Consider the following 15,693-nt stretch of genomic DNA (forward strand, 5'->3'; position numbering starts at 1 on the left):
GAGAAATGGAACATCCTTCCATAAAGCCACAAAGCATGTAGTCCAAAGCACAAACAAATCTCACTGCACTAACATCCCACTCTTCAATCCACACCATTCTGACCTGTCATAGCTCTACAACAGCTGCAGAGGGAATAACTCTTGCAGAGAGGTTTAGGGTTTTCCTTTAATGTAAGATATGTGTATAAGTGACTTTCGAAAAAGGAGAGAATCTTTTCCAATTTTCTCTCTCCACATTTAATAGTGCCTGGCATTTCAATAGATGACATTTAATATTTGAAAGGGCATAATTTCTTTTGGTGCACAGAAGAGATTCTGTTATGTTTCTGGCAGATATAGAAAAATTCCTGTCTCTCCATGAGATCTGCATTGAAATCTCTTTGTGTGATGGAAGTTTCTCAATATTTACGCCCTCCACATTGTCCCTCAACTGGATCTACATAAATCCTCTATTTCTTATTCCTTTATAGGTCTACAATCACTCACACGAAGCAACAAAAATTAGCCAAAAATGCTAGAGCTGAAACTAGTTAGAGAAAAATCTAGTTTGATGCTTTTCAGATTGTGTTCTCCTGAGACCAGGCGTTCTGGAAGGCACCTCAGGGGCAGAGGAAGCTGTGTAAGGAACTCTCTAGAGACCCTAATCTGCTCAGTCAGAGCAGCTCTGCTTTGGAATGTTTCATACATTAAAACTTTTGGTGAAATTTTGTTAAAAATAAGATTTTATTTATTTAAAACAACAACGAAAGACTCCTGAACTCACACTATTTATTTCACAGGTGGGGAACTTTATCGAAAAGATCAAACAGAGGCCTAGAATGGCGAAAACTAAGTCTCTGAACTGCTAGTGTTACACCCAGCCCACAGAAACAAGACAGGAAACAACAAACAGCAAATCCCAGAGTGACCAAAACATAGAGGACTTAGGCTAGGGAACTTGCCAGAAGAGTGAGCTCCACTTCAATAGCTACATTCCCGCAAATTCTTGCTCCACGTTATTTCCTCCTTGCCTAATAGAAAGGTTAGCTTTCAGTCTTCGTTGAGTAATGGCTAAGAGAAAAGAGAAGATCTCAAAAGTGTAATGCTCTGGCAAAGATATTTAAAAAAAAAATTTACAAAGCTTGATACTTTGTATTAATTTATTGGGAGAACATAATGGAATTATATGAAGAGCTCATTGAAAAAAGATGACTTCCATCTTTTATTTCAATTGTAAACCTGTTTAAAACAAAGAATTCTATTATTTCTGTTATAACTCCTATAATGTATAGCACAGTATGTTGCATGCTTGTGTGTGTATATATATGTATGTATACATAAATGTATATGCACATGCATATATATAAATACACATAGTGTTTATTAAAGTGTAAAACTGAGGAGATAAATAAATCTATTTTTTATTTCTTGCTCTTGAAAAAATGTATTAGCCTCAATCCTTTATAAATATCCTCAGTTAAATACAGGCAAATATATAATTGTGGAGTATTAAATTGTCTCAAACTGCCTGAGTGAATCAATCCATTAAAAAGTATCTGTTGAAAAGGCATAAGACAATGTTAAAAATTACAGAATACATAAAGAAGTTGCAGGCCTGGTTCTTGCTCTCAAAAATTTGTGATCTATAAGAAACTGTTGACAAATGGTAAACAGCTGTTAGGGCCAAAATCCTGTAATAGGATTTCCCAAACTTTGCTGCACGTTGGAATCACTTGGGAACTTTTAGAAAATACTGATGCCCAGTAATCATCCCCAATTGTATGTAATTGTATGGGGTGCAACTTGAACAGTCCTGATTCTTTGGTATATATTGGACACTGTTTTCTAAATAATACCAAATTCTCTGTTATTATCAAGTCTCCAGCCCTCGGTACTTTTTAAAGATCCTCAGATGATTCCAATGTGCAGCAAAATTCAAGTCACTTTTCTAATGCCATAGCCCTATACCCAGAGATTTTGATGTAATTGTTTGAAGGCAGGGCATGGGCATGAAGAGGTCTACACGTTCCCCAGGGAATTTTAATGTTTGCCCAGGGTAGAAAACGACTGTGTTAGAGCAGGTGCTCAAACATGGTTGCCTATTGAAATCAGCCACACATAGAGATTTTTTTAAAACACAGGAAAGTTTGAGAACCATTACTTCAGAGGCTGTGTTTCTCAAAATATGGCTCATAGGCTACTAACCTGGGGATCCTTATTGAAGACACAGATTATAGGCTCTTCCCATATACCTACTAAATCAGACTGCAGAGTTTTGCCGGAAGTCTTCATTTTACTAAGTTCCAAATAAAATTGATTGCTATTGATCAAGAGCAGTCGTTCTTAACCCAGGGATTTTTCCCCTCAGGAGTCATTTTGCAATGTCTGGAGACATTTTCAGCTGTCACAACTGGGATGAGTGTTACTGGTATCTAGTAGGTAGAGTCCAGGGATCTTTCTAAACCTCCTAGTGTGCCAGTGTAGACAACAGCCCCTTAGAATAATTATCCAATCCAAAGTGGCCATAGTTCTTGGGTTGGGAAAACTTGTTCTACAGCAGTGGTTCCCAGCTTGGACTGCAATAGTATCAACTGGATTGCTTCTTAAAACATAGATTGCTGGGCTCTACCTGCCAGAGTTTTCGATCTAGTAGATTCAGGATGAGGGCAAGGAATGTGCCTTTCTAACAAGTTCTGATGATGTTGATACTGCTGGTGTAGGACCTACGTTTTGTGAACCACTGATCTACAGCTTGCCTCTCATTTGTCCTCTAATGTTTTTGACTGGACTAGAAATAAAGTTCATCAAGAGATGGACATTTTAATGTAGCAAGGAATACTACTGAGAACTTGAAAACACTCAAGACCAGTGTGCCTCTAAACCTCTAAAATTAGACTTTTCAAGATCTGATCATTCCTCCATCTTTATTGTCAGTATCCATCCATAGGGCCACAATTTTGTTTTCATATATTTCGCTCACCCCAATATAACATTTGTAATTGTTTTTATTTGGTCTGCAGGTGATTCTTGGCATTCCTCTAGTAAGGAAACCTTTAATAATACAACCATCATGGCTCAAATATCTGTGGTACATTTAGGGAAGAATTACTATCCAGGTCCAATACCTTTTTTAATAAGCAGATCCTGTTTATAAAATAAATACTTTTTAACAATGTACTTAACTAACAGAACAAACACAAGCCATATAAGACCACCTTTGAGCTGCTTCTCATTGATTCTTTTAAGACCATTCCTTCCCCAGATCATTGTAATCAACAGTACCAGACACATAACAAAAAATGTTAATGACATCTCTGATAGAGATTTAAAGTGTTTTCATCAGGCCCTCCGTCTCTGCTCTCTCCATTAGAGCCATCAATAACAAGAGAGACAAAAATTATAAATCTGTAACTAGGCAACAAGGACAAAGCTAATGAACATTAGGCCAGAGATAGTAGCCTTTATAAATAAAATCCAAATAGCACCTTAGCTGAATATATTTTTCCAGTTTATTGCTGTTTTGACAGAAATGAAACCAAGATATATTCCTCATACTTTGTTTGCTTTTTTCTCTTTTCCTCTAGTTTATGTCCTGCATTATTACTTTGTGGAAAGAGACAGAGTGAAAGTAAAGAAGTCCATAAATTAGAACAAAACTGTTTTACTGTAAATACTTCTGCTTACTTATATTGTCTTGTTTTAATGCATCTAATCAGTGGGTTTTCCAAAGTAATTCCTGAGGTCTCCCCTGTGTTTGGTCATGCTATCTACAATTAAAAGGTGTGTTTTGTGAGGCTAGCAGAAAAAAAAATCTGAGGGAATGTGAATACGTGGAGAAAAATCAAATACAGATTTACAGACAGAATCGCATATGCTTTGGTATTGTTATCTCCTTTCAAAACAGGGAACAAAATGTTCTGAAAATCTAGCAAATTCATTCTGTTTTTATAAATGTATGATTTCACTTTAGTTATAGGCATTGTCCTTCTTTTATTGCTTAGTTTTTATATGGTTGGCTTTCACCAAACTCTTGAACTGCAAGAGAACTGGAATCTTTAACACAATCTTAGGGTAATTGTTTCTATGGGATTCTCTTAAGGGCTTCTGGTCCAATATGCAAATATTAATTCAATGTCAAACAAAATATAATAAAAAATAATTAGTGTTATTTTTGTTTTGGAATTGCAGATATAGTCAAACTTACCTGTTTTATTCTTTTTAGTTTAGCCAAAAGACCATGAGACTTTAGTGAGAATCCCATAGTAGTGCTAAGCTGTCATCTCTGTGTGGTCCGTTGACCGCTGGCACACCAGAAAAGCCCTCTGGAGATTCAGTTTTCAAGTTGAGTGGTAGGTCTTCTTGAATAAATAATAGGAGGAGTCCAAAGGGGCCTGTAAAAGTAGCTAATGGATGCCAGCAGGTAAACGCCAGCCCCAACTCTGCAGAGAATGCTTCAGGTAAGAGGGGAGAATTCATTCACCCTCTCTCTTAGAAACAAGTTGATTCTTGGTAGAAAAAAATGGGACTGGGTGCATACATATGTGGTGTCACTTGTTCTGTCCCAATCTAGAGATGAGATAACACCAATTTCCTTGAGAAAGAAAACTGTAAAAACTTATAAGAGATAGGCCTTCCCTTTAATAGACCACTAAGACTTTGTAATACAGTTAAGGTGAGAATCCGTCTCCCAGCAGCACTGGTGCCCACAGGAATGACCAGGTCCACAGGGCAGGAGGAGGATGACTGACTAATTCAAAACCCCAAGTTACAGAACAGCCGGTCCAGGTTCAAGGAAATGATATGGAACACAAAGTTTAAGGCATCTGATCACCAAGTAGACATTAACATCAGGAGATAAACTGGAAGATTTTGTGCTAACCCAAGGTAATCTCAGCAAAGTGAAAACTATGATTAAGATTTTCTGGTAGGCCTTCAAAAATTAAAATAATTTCCTTTTTCTCGCCTATAGATTATGTTTGTACTACAACCACAAACCCAGTTAGTTGAGGCACTTTGAAAATAGTGGGTTACATTTTATTCAATAAAAAACACACATCCTGAGATACAGTGCTATTTCATAAAACGAAAAAAAGAAGCCCTGGGAAAGGAGGACAGGAAAGAAAAGATAAACCAAATGATATTCATAGTAACATAAAGAGCAAAATTGATATAGAAGACCAAAAAAAAAAAGAAAAACCCCTGAATGAACATTGAGTTAATTATTGTCTCTGGTTAAAGATTTTACTATGTGAAACAAAAGGCAACATGGCCTTTAAGTCTAGAAGAGTTAGAATGTTTCATTACATCAGTCTCACACCAGGACTTTTGGCAAGAACATTCCCTCAGCATTTTACAAATTATTTCAACCACTAATAAAGTGATTATGATGCAGCTTGAAAGTGCAACACTTAAGTTTTATAGCAAAATGGCAGAACCAATAAGTAGGCTTTAAAACCATAGAACACATGCTAATTGAGTGAAAGGAAATATCGATTGGAGTGGAAATGCCCAGACTGCCAATTTTCATCCACCCGTCGTATACCATCACATACACACTTAAGCAAATGTGCAATTCGAATGATTACAGCAAATGAAGATAGGGATGTTCAAAACCAGGCGAAAGGCATAGGACAGACTCACTAAAACATTCTCAGCCTTCCCTTTTCTGCTTTGCATAGGCGTCTTAAGAGTGTGTACCTGTGCATGTGCGCTGCTGTTTTTGGTGAAGGATTATGTTACCTTCTTTTTGGCATGTCCTCTTACAAATTAATTTTCAAATTCCAGAGCAGCAGGAATAGGAACCAAGAGGTACAGTGGGAGCTACTTCTGTGACCTTATGGGTTGAAGAGAGTTTGTCACAACTGGGAGATGGAAAGAGGGTAAGAGTCAAAATGATCTAGCAAGTACACACACATAGCACTTGCTATGTCTCACATATTTTATTGGAAGGCAAGAGGAGGGATATTAAATACATCAAAAAAACACGTATCCTATCCTCAAGAATCTTAGTTTTAATGGGAAGCATATTTTCTCCTTGTATTGTTTAGTCATTTATTAAAGAAATATATTTTGTGTGTCTGCCATGTGTCGGGCACTGAGCAGGGTGCAGAGAGATTTAAGATATTTTTATTCCCATTTAATCAACTCTAATACAAAAAAAGAAAAAACTAATCTTTTAGAAACAAAAATCTGGTCACTCATTCTAAGACCTGCTCTTGCTTCTTTGGCATTCCAGTTCTTTGGGGTCGCCCCCTCCTGCAGTATCTGCTGCTTACTTTATTCCCAGCTCAGTCTGCATGATTCCTCTCCTTGCCTTTTATGCTTTAGCTCCACTACCCTCTTCAGTACTCTGAATACACTATGCATCTCCCTGTTTCAGAGCTTTCTCATCACCTGTTCTAGAAGACGCCCTCCCCCTTCCTTAGCTATGTCTTTCTTATCCTCAGGACTGGTATGGGTTTATATGCAATCCTAGGATTCAGAACTTTTTGAAGCACTTATTAAAATTGGAATTGATTAGTAATTTAGGTGATTATTTGTCTGTTTTTTCTTCTGGAATAAGCCCTTCATAAAAACTGGAATTCGTCTGTTTTGCTTTAAAATGTATCCCAAGGACCTAGCACAGAGTTTAAAGTAGATTCAATGAATAGTGTGCATAAATGAATAGAATTTTTAAAAACCCAGAATAATGCAATTCAGTAGTTATCGGAGGACAAAGACGATGCTTTTCATCACTGTGTTCCAGGGACGAGGACCGTGATTGTATGGTGGGACTGAGGCAGTAGGTGAATGAACAAGTAGGATTCTGACAACAAATCAATAGAAGAGGAGAGAGGAAGGATATCAGTGAACACGGGATATACATGTGTGTGTGTGTGTGTGTGTGTGTGTGTGTATGTAATAAAAAATTCCATAAAGTTACTGGAAAGCAATCCAGGTGCTAAGTTGGAAAACAAGTGAGAGTTCTTATGGAAGGCTACTTTTATGCAGTAGCATTTCATTTGAATAAAAGGAAGGAACCAGCCGTGCCAAGAGAAGCAAGGAGCATTCCAGGCAGAGGGAGCAGTGATTACAAAAAGCCTGAAGGCAGGCAAATGATTGGTGTGTTAGCATCAACAAGAATGTGTCCTCGTGGGCTGGAACATGTTGACTTAGATGGACAGCAGCACAGATAGAGGCTGAGAATTAAGCCTAAGGATGAGATCACCTAGAGCTTTGAAGGCTGTGGTATGATTTTGGATTTTAAAAACAACGTGAAGCCACTGAAAAAGTTTAAGCAGAGATGGCATGATTCAATTTGTGTTTTATAAAGGTCACTCTGGCTACCGTGTAGAGAGTGCACTGCAGGACGAAAATCCTGGGTACAGGCTGCAGTAGAGTGATTGGAAAATAGAAAGAGGAACTGAAGTTTCTCTCTATCTTTCTAAATTAATGCTATGGTGCCCTAAAGTCAAGGAAATTGTTCAGAGTATGTTTTATTCCTTATAAATATCTGGCATGTTTATTTTGCTACAAAAAAAAATTACACTGTTAAATCTCTGTTTTTAATTATCTTACAAATATGCCAGAAGCAATAGACTTCAATCTGTAACTTTCTGATATGCTCTTGGTTTTGTATAGGAAATGAAAAAAAAAAAACAAAAGCCCTGAGCTGTCACCACAATGGGGTGAATACTCACCTGGTTTCAGCAAATCCAATACTTCTGCTCTGTTTCTATGTCTATGTCTATGAAGCATCCAGGGCTAGAAATGTCTTAAGGGGTCCTGCTTTCCTTTCTCACATCATCATAGAAAAATATATGCTCCAAAGAGGGCTGTAGGAAAATTCTTTCACAACTACGTTTATATTTCTCATGCTGGTGTGTTTTCTATAAATTATTTTTAGAAACAAGAACCACTGATATTGACACAAACAGTGTGTGCTAAACAGCCTTACACGGATATGCAGACCGACAACCATATTCTGCAGCAAACAGTCGTTCCAGTAAACACGTGCATTTATACAAATATTCACATGCTTATTTCTTTGCCTAGAGTATAGAATGTTTTACTAATTACATTTTCCCAAACACAGCTACTTATCTACAGATAACAAATGGTTTTGTTTTTCTCAGATACTTTGTAGGGAGAAAACGAAGACATAATATGAAGCGACTATCAAAATTTCATGGGTGGTTTTCCATTCTGCTTCCAATCATGTCACTTTGTGGTCTCGACGATTTTTCATAGTTGAAATTCAGCTAGGGATAGAGGAAAGAGCAAATGTGAAATGTATGAAATATGTTTCCTTGGTAATGTTTTTATTTCAAAAAGACAATTTGTCAATTAAAGGTGAATATCTGAGAAATACTGATTCACAAAGTGGGGAAATGTCCTGTGTTATTTATGGATACGTAGAGGGCCCCACCATACTTCGTTCAAGTTATCATTTGAGAAACTATATTTTCTAACAGAGAAAAAAGAGAGGGCTATATTGCACACAGCAAATACATCAGGGATGTCACTGTAGACTGTATTGCTTGGTTTAATTATCAAGTGAATAGTGGTGAGCTGCTAACCAACAGTCAAGTCTTTTGGAGTCAAAATTACAAATGCCTGTATAGTGTCAAATAAACTCCCAAAGGTGAAATATCAGAAAGCTAAGGTGGAGGGCTGGGATTAGTGATGTGTTAATTTCCCAGGGATTTCCTTCCCTGTTTAACAGGAGCCAAATCTTTCCAATGGACAGAAAGAGCTGAACATTGAGGTGTAAACTACCTGTGAGAGAAGCAAAGACCTAGGCTCACTGTAAGTAGTAAGTGGCAATCTCCAAACCTTTTCTGAAAGTGAGGTTTGATGAGGGAAGAGGAGAGAACATGAAGATGAAGACTTATCATGAGAGACTGAGTGAGCACTGAAGGTGGAGAAAAGATACAGAGGAGAAGCTGGAGACACAAGAGCCAACATGATTGGTCTCATGATTTTGCTGGTGGTGGCTAGCTTCAAATTAGAGAATGTATAGACATGGGCTCCTTGAGTTATTTTTCCAGAAATACTGCTCACACTGAGAGGAATCAGAAAAACAAATATAACACTTTTTTTTTTTTTTTGAGGAAGACTAGCCCTGAGCTAACATCTGCCAATCCTCTTTTTTCTGAGGAAGACTGGCCCTGAGCTGACATCTGTGCCCATCTCCTCTACTTTATATGTGGGACGCCTACCACAGCATGGCTTGCCATGCAGTGTCATGTCGGCACCCAGGATTCGAACCGGTGAACCCTGGGGTGCCGAAGCAGAACGTACGCAGCTAACCACTGTGCAACCAGCCAGCCCCATATATAACACTTTGACGTGTGAGTGAAAAATGGTTAATTCAGCAGGGCTGGATTGCTCAAACCCTGCACATTCCCGAAAAAGGTTTATTTTCATGACTGGTTCTTAGCTGACTCCTAAGAACTGAGTTCTTGGAATATTCTGTCTGATAGGAGTACTTTTTGCATGCCTGCAGCCTTGAACCACAGTGTACCTGTTTGTCCAGATAGTTTGTGCTGACAATGTGATCTATGCTGAACACCTGCTTTCCCTCTGGGAGCCTGGAGGTTGAGTAACTGAAGTCAGTCACACAGGTGCTGGATGCTTTTGTGACTGATGCCCAACAAAAATCCTGGATACCAGGCTCAGAAAAGTGTCGCTTACTGGCAACCCTTCCCATGAGTTGTCACACATTTTTGCTGGGGATAATTAAGTACATTCTGTGTGACCCCACTGGGAGGGGACTATTGGAAGCTTGCTACCGGTTTTGTCTTGATGCTACCCTGTGTGCCTTTTCCCTTTGTTGATTTTACTCTGTATCCTTTTGCTATAATAAGCCATAATTGTGAATATAACAACTTCTGAGTCTTAGGATTTCTTCTAATGAATCCTGAAGTCTGACAGTGGTCTTGGAAACCTCCAATGAAAAATATCCTCTAGAAATCCAACTATTGGCTAATCTGATCAACCAAGGGCTAATCCCCTCAACCATGAGGGACCTTCAGTTTCTATATTCCTCATGCAATATAATTTCAAGGAAGTGACAAGAAGCTTATCTCTGGTGCCAAGGGACACCCGTGCACTCTTCTGGTATAACTGAAGTGGCCTATTGAATATTCAAACCTAACTTCTTATCTATCCAAACTAAGCATGGAAGAAACTGTTTTGCTATCAGTATCTCTTTTCTTTGAGTCTAAACAAGAGTGTATTGGTACAGAGAAGAACCACACTTTCCCAAGGAGATAATTCTGGCTAGTGGAGTGAACATCATTAAATATTACTATGATTCTGCCTATGAAATCTGTACTTGTATATTTTGAACTTCTTGTGAGCAAGAATCATAATCTTCTTCATCAGGACATACATATTCTACGTTCTACATCATTTGGAGGCCAAGTTATTTTCCATTTGTCACACACCTAGAGCTACTCTTCCTTCCCCAGTTTTGTCCCTCAAGGGCCCGACCCCTATAAACTGACTCACCCAGACTACCTTGCCTATGGCTTAACAATGAGTTTAATCCAAAGGAGGCACTCTGGAAATTTGAGAAAGGAAAGAGGGAAAGGTCAAAGCAGTTTCTCCCATCCTCTCTGTACCTGGGTCCTATCTTCTGGGAGCGGCTATATTCTTTGAGAACTATAGCTCCTTCCTGATAGACTGATTTGACAGCACCTGTGCTATTTGAGCTCTGGTTATAATGTTTCCTCTTCTTGCACCATCAGGCCTAGCAGTAATAATAGCTTCCGTTAAGCTGTCTTCACTGTGCCAGTGGAGCATACCTTTTGTTTCCCGCCAGTCAGGAGACTGGCACAAAGGCACATGCCAAAAGCTTACTGAATGAATTTATCAACAATCAAATGGATGAATAAGTGAATGAATGAATGATCTCTGCTCTCTCATAATTTATAGAAACCACTTTGACAAATTTAGCCAAGCCAAAATGCTTCATTTGCTGTACTTTTTTTAAGTTGTAGTTTAACAGAGGCCTTGAAAATTAACCCAAAGACAACATATCAATGTTGAGGACCGCACATAAGTCCGGAAGAAGAAATGCAGGGGGAACACGATGAAGATTGATGTGTACAGAGCCTTTGCAGGGGCTAACATTTTCTTCTGCTGTAGCTTCTCTGAAATCCCCATGTAACCACCAGGTCTTACAATCCCAGTGGGAACAAAAAAGTCATCGCAAGTACAAAGTTCACACTCACCAGGTTTGAAACAAAGAAAACTTAATGAAAGGGATATTAACAGAGGTGTAGGAAACCTTATCACCTATAGACCTGCTGCCTGGAGAGAGTTCAGAACCGGAGAAGAAGGGATATCTGACAGGTGTCAAAACCAGCTACTGGAAGAACCATAGCGCCAAGGCAGGAAACAGTGAGGAAAGTGAATACTCCAAACTCTGTTTCACCCTGGCTTATAATCTGCCAGTGCTTCCCATTGATCCAGCCAGATGCTACTTCAAACCGGAGGCTGAGGGCGATGCAACCCAAGCCTCCCAGGGAATATAGCAGGGTGGACCTGGACTCGAGCAGGAAGATAACCGGAGAATAGCCAGCATAGCATGTCTAGAATCTTTTCCAAGTGAAGTGCTCAACCTTTGCTTAAGCCTTAGCTAGTAAGAACATTAATAACCAGAACTTTAATACAAACCTGCTGCCTTTGAAAACAAATTTCTAAGACTAAGAACCAACCCATGAGGGAAGTTTGACAAATAGTATATAATACCTTAGATATCAGATACACAGATATTTATCAGACAGGTAGACACTAGTCTAACTAACGGTGACCCCCCCAATGATACAGACAGGAATCAGGACTGCCCCCCAAGTCTCTGAAGTCACCTTCCAGTTCTCCTTTGATTATTGCACGTTGTACACTCTGTGACCACACAACCTCTTTTCCTCTTTCATCCTGGCACACGCTTCTGTTCACCCCATTCAAGCTACTCTGCCGGAAAAATCACTGTGCTTTAGTTTTGCCAGGCAATAGCCATTGGCTTAAAAATGTTAGGGTTTCCCCCAAGAGGAGGCCTTTGATCACTGGAGCCAGATCCAGCCGTGAAAGTGTGTGTTTTTCTGCTCGGTTCTAAGATTTTCTCTTAATTAGGGCAAGAGAGACAGCCTTGAGAAGCTGATTCTTCACCTGCACACATAATACCTGTGGCTTATTTCTGCCTTGCTATGTTCTCTGACAAGTCACTTGGGGACCCATTGGTAAGAACTTGTTTTTGAGGTAATTGCAAGAGAAAAGTGAAGCACACCTCAATGAAAACTCATTTTGATTCCTTTCCCTACTTTCTCTCTCTTTTTTAAGTCCAGCAGCCCCAAATCTCAGGTTGCAAACAATATTATTCGATAAATTTCACTGCCGGAGAATAATCCAATAGAACAGCACAAGGCAGAATGAAAACAGCGAGGCCTTCCTGGTCTCACGTGAACAGTTTTGTCCCTCTGGCCGCAGGAGGCTGCTCTCGAATCACCTCTTCTCATGTCTGGGTCCTGGACGTGCACAAGAGGTCGAAGTAGGTCCACAGATTTCCAAATAAAATGCCCGCATGATTTCTAGGCGGTACTGGGAGCCTTTATGTGAAGATAACTGGTAATATTAGTGTTGAGGAGAACTGAATGTGAAGTTATGGTTGAAGTAAAAGAATAGCAAAGATGATGGGACGAGAAACCAAATCCCTGAACACCAGACTGGAAGTTTGCCACCGAAGTTTGAAAATTTAATATTGAGTAACTTTACCCCAACAAGGGAATTGTGCTAACATTTCAAAAACTCATATTATGTTATTAAGGAAAATTACAATGGGGTGGGGAGAAGGTAGCATTTCTAATACTTGAAATTGATATCATAAAGGGCAACAGCCCATTTGTTTGGTATCTGTGTAAAACTGAAAGTTTAGAAGGCAGAGTTCTGGTTTTGAGCCATGCTCACCACCACCTCTAAGTGTCTACTCTCAATAAGGCCAGGTTCAAAGTCCTAGGCAGCTCTCTGACCATGACCCTCACCTCCCATCCTATTTTTTGTTTGATCAGGAACATAAAGTGAGCTGCTTAATTTTATCATCAAATAAAACTAATCCATGATCAAATTCCAATTGGAGAGGGCTCTAACATTGTGTTCTTTTACCAAGAGATGAAGTCCTATCTTTTCTAATGACCTGGTGTCTTGAATAATGGAGATGTAAGAAGAGAGGGAAGAAAGTATTTTAGAACAAGAAGACCTCTTGCTAACCGTTGAGTTTATTTAGTTTTTATGATTAAATGCTAAGGTCTGTATTTATAGCTAAAAATAGGCTGCAATAAAAGCTTAGTAAGCGGACTGTAGACTTCAATGTTTATAAGTGACTACTGAAATAGCGTCAGTGTAATATTTTGATAGAGTAAGTGAAGTATTTGTTTTCAGTTCTATATTTTTTCTTCTTATGTTCTGGACCTTGTAGACTTGAGTTTTTAAGTGACTTTTTTTTGTTTTTTTTTTTTTACCTTCTACTGCATTATAAGCCCACTGCAATTAAATGTAAGCAACATTAGATAAATCCTAAGCCAATGAGTGAAGTTCTCTACAACTAGATGGCATAGATAATTGCTTAGGTGAAAGGCATCCAGAGAGACAGGGTGCCTAGAACGTAACCAATAAAAATATCTCGGTACTTTGAGTCCATCTCCTCACAGCCCTGCTCTGTGCCTTCTAGAGAGACAGGCACTAAGGGTGTAAAGGCACTAAACATCTTAATAAGATTGCCATATGCCCTCTACCACAAATACACATGGTCCCCGCCCCACTCCCCACAACATGCACACACACAGCTCTACATTTCATCACTTCAAAGAGAATTTTCATTTTAAACAGGCACTCTTCATGAACTGATCACTCCAAAGAATGGCTCAAATGGAATTTTAAGTTAGGTAAAACTTGGAGAGCTCCTTGGGCTCACTTCTCAGTTCATAAAATATAGTTGCTGCCTTGCCCTCCTCACCTAATTCCTCAAATATTTGACACTTGTCTGAAGAAAGCAACCTTGGATTCCACTTTTTTCTGTGTTTTTACACATCATCTATTTTGTTTTGCCCAAGAGGAAATTAATAAAGATTACTGGATCCTAAACTCACTGGTATTCGGTTTTCAAAAGATACATTTTTCTTTCAACATTCTTGTCTTCAAAACCTAATGGGAGGTGCTGCTCTGTTGGAAGCCAGAGCGTGGTAGGTGGAGAAATCACAACAATTATCCCTAATTGCCACTGAAACCTTGCTTCTCTAGCAGAAGGGGGACCGCTTTGGTTGACAGAAGTGCATATCTGCTAAACAGGAGAAAGGCAATTAGTGGTTCGTTGAGAGGTGGAAAGACAGATTTTAGCTTGTAACAACTGAAAAAAAGGACTTGGAAATTATTTAAATTAGGCAAGATGTGTGAACCAGCACAGAAACTGCATGGCGCGAGGTCTATCAAAATCACCACCTCCACTTCTCTTCCAAAACGTGTTTGGAAAACAAGTGAGTTTGTCTTTATAATCTCATTAAATATAAATATATTCATTAATTAGAAGTAGAAAAGCAAGAGCTTTGTTTCTAGGCAACTCCAAGCGTGAGCCGGGCTCAGCCATTTATAAGCTGTGTGACTTGTTACATGTTGTTAAACCTTCATAAGCCTGTTTCTTCTAAAACTGGATAATAAAATATCTTCAGACAATTGTTATAAAGTTTGACAAAATGACTATTATTTTTGAAATCGTTATATTATTTAATTATCCCATTCATATTTAAGTATAGGTTCTTACTAGCCATAGGATATTAAGCAATTTGTTTAAACCCATCATCTGTAAAATGGATATTGTAATATATAGCTTTTGGGGACAACATGTACAATCAGTTGAGTCTATAACTACAGATACTTCATATATCATGAAGTGTCTACTATGTGCTGGTGCATGGCTTATACTAATTGCTCAAGAGATGTCTGTTTCTCTTCTCTTCTCCCTCCTCTTCCCCATCTCTCCCCACTTTCTCCCCCCTCTCTCCCTCCTCCTTCCCTTCCTCTCTCCCTTCCTTCCTTCATTCCTCTTTATTCCTTCCTTCTTCCCGTCACTGTTGAGGTACAATTAAAAGGTTGGGAAAGATGATACCCAGATTGCATCTACTCAGAATTCCTCTTCTGGCGATTGCCTCCCGTCTCCCCCTGGATGCTCTATATCTGCAATTACAGAGTCTGACGGAGTTAGGATAAATAACTCACCAAGTTCAAATCTGAAACCTTCAGAGGTGAAAGATGGGTCATTTTAGCTGTAAGGCTGCAGCTCATCTCTGCTTTCAATCAGAAATCTAATAAAAGAGTAAATCAGTGGACTTCCCCATTCTCTTCTCCTTTTAACTTTCAATGTAAAGTGTCACTTTGGCTCATTAAAGACAAAAACGATAGTCAGAAGATGAATTTGATCAAAACCCGAAGGTTATCTTGGCCGTAGCCCCTGAGGGAAGCAGGCCCATTAGGCAGGAAGATGAGTGTGCAGTCAGGAGAATGGCCCTGGGACCAGAAGAGAGGACTGTTACTCCTCAGGCCTCAGAGAAAACAAAGGTGAGGCAGTGAGTAATGATGCCTGTGCTTTTCGTAGCCAGTATCTGTAGGGCTAAAATGCTTCAGAATTCAAGCGGCATTGCTGAAATGCACCTACCCTTTGTGTCCCGCTCAACACCAGCA

This window comes from Equus asinus, chromosome 6 (genome assembly GCF_041296235.1).
Source record: "Equus asinus isolate D_3611 breed Donkey chromosome 6, EquAss-T2T_v2, whole genome shotgun sequence".
Taxonomy (NCBI): domain Eukaryota; kingdom Metazoa; phylum Chordata; class Mammalia; order Perissodactyla; family Equidae; genus Equus; species Equus asinus.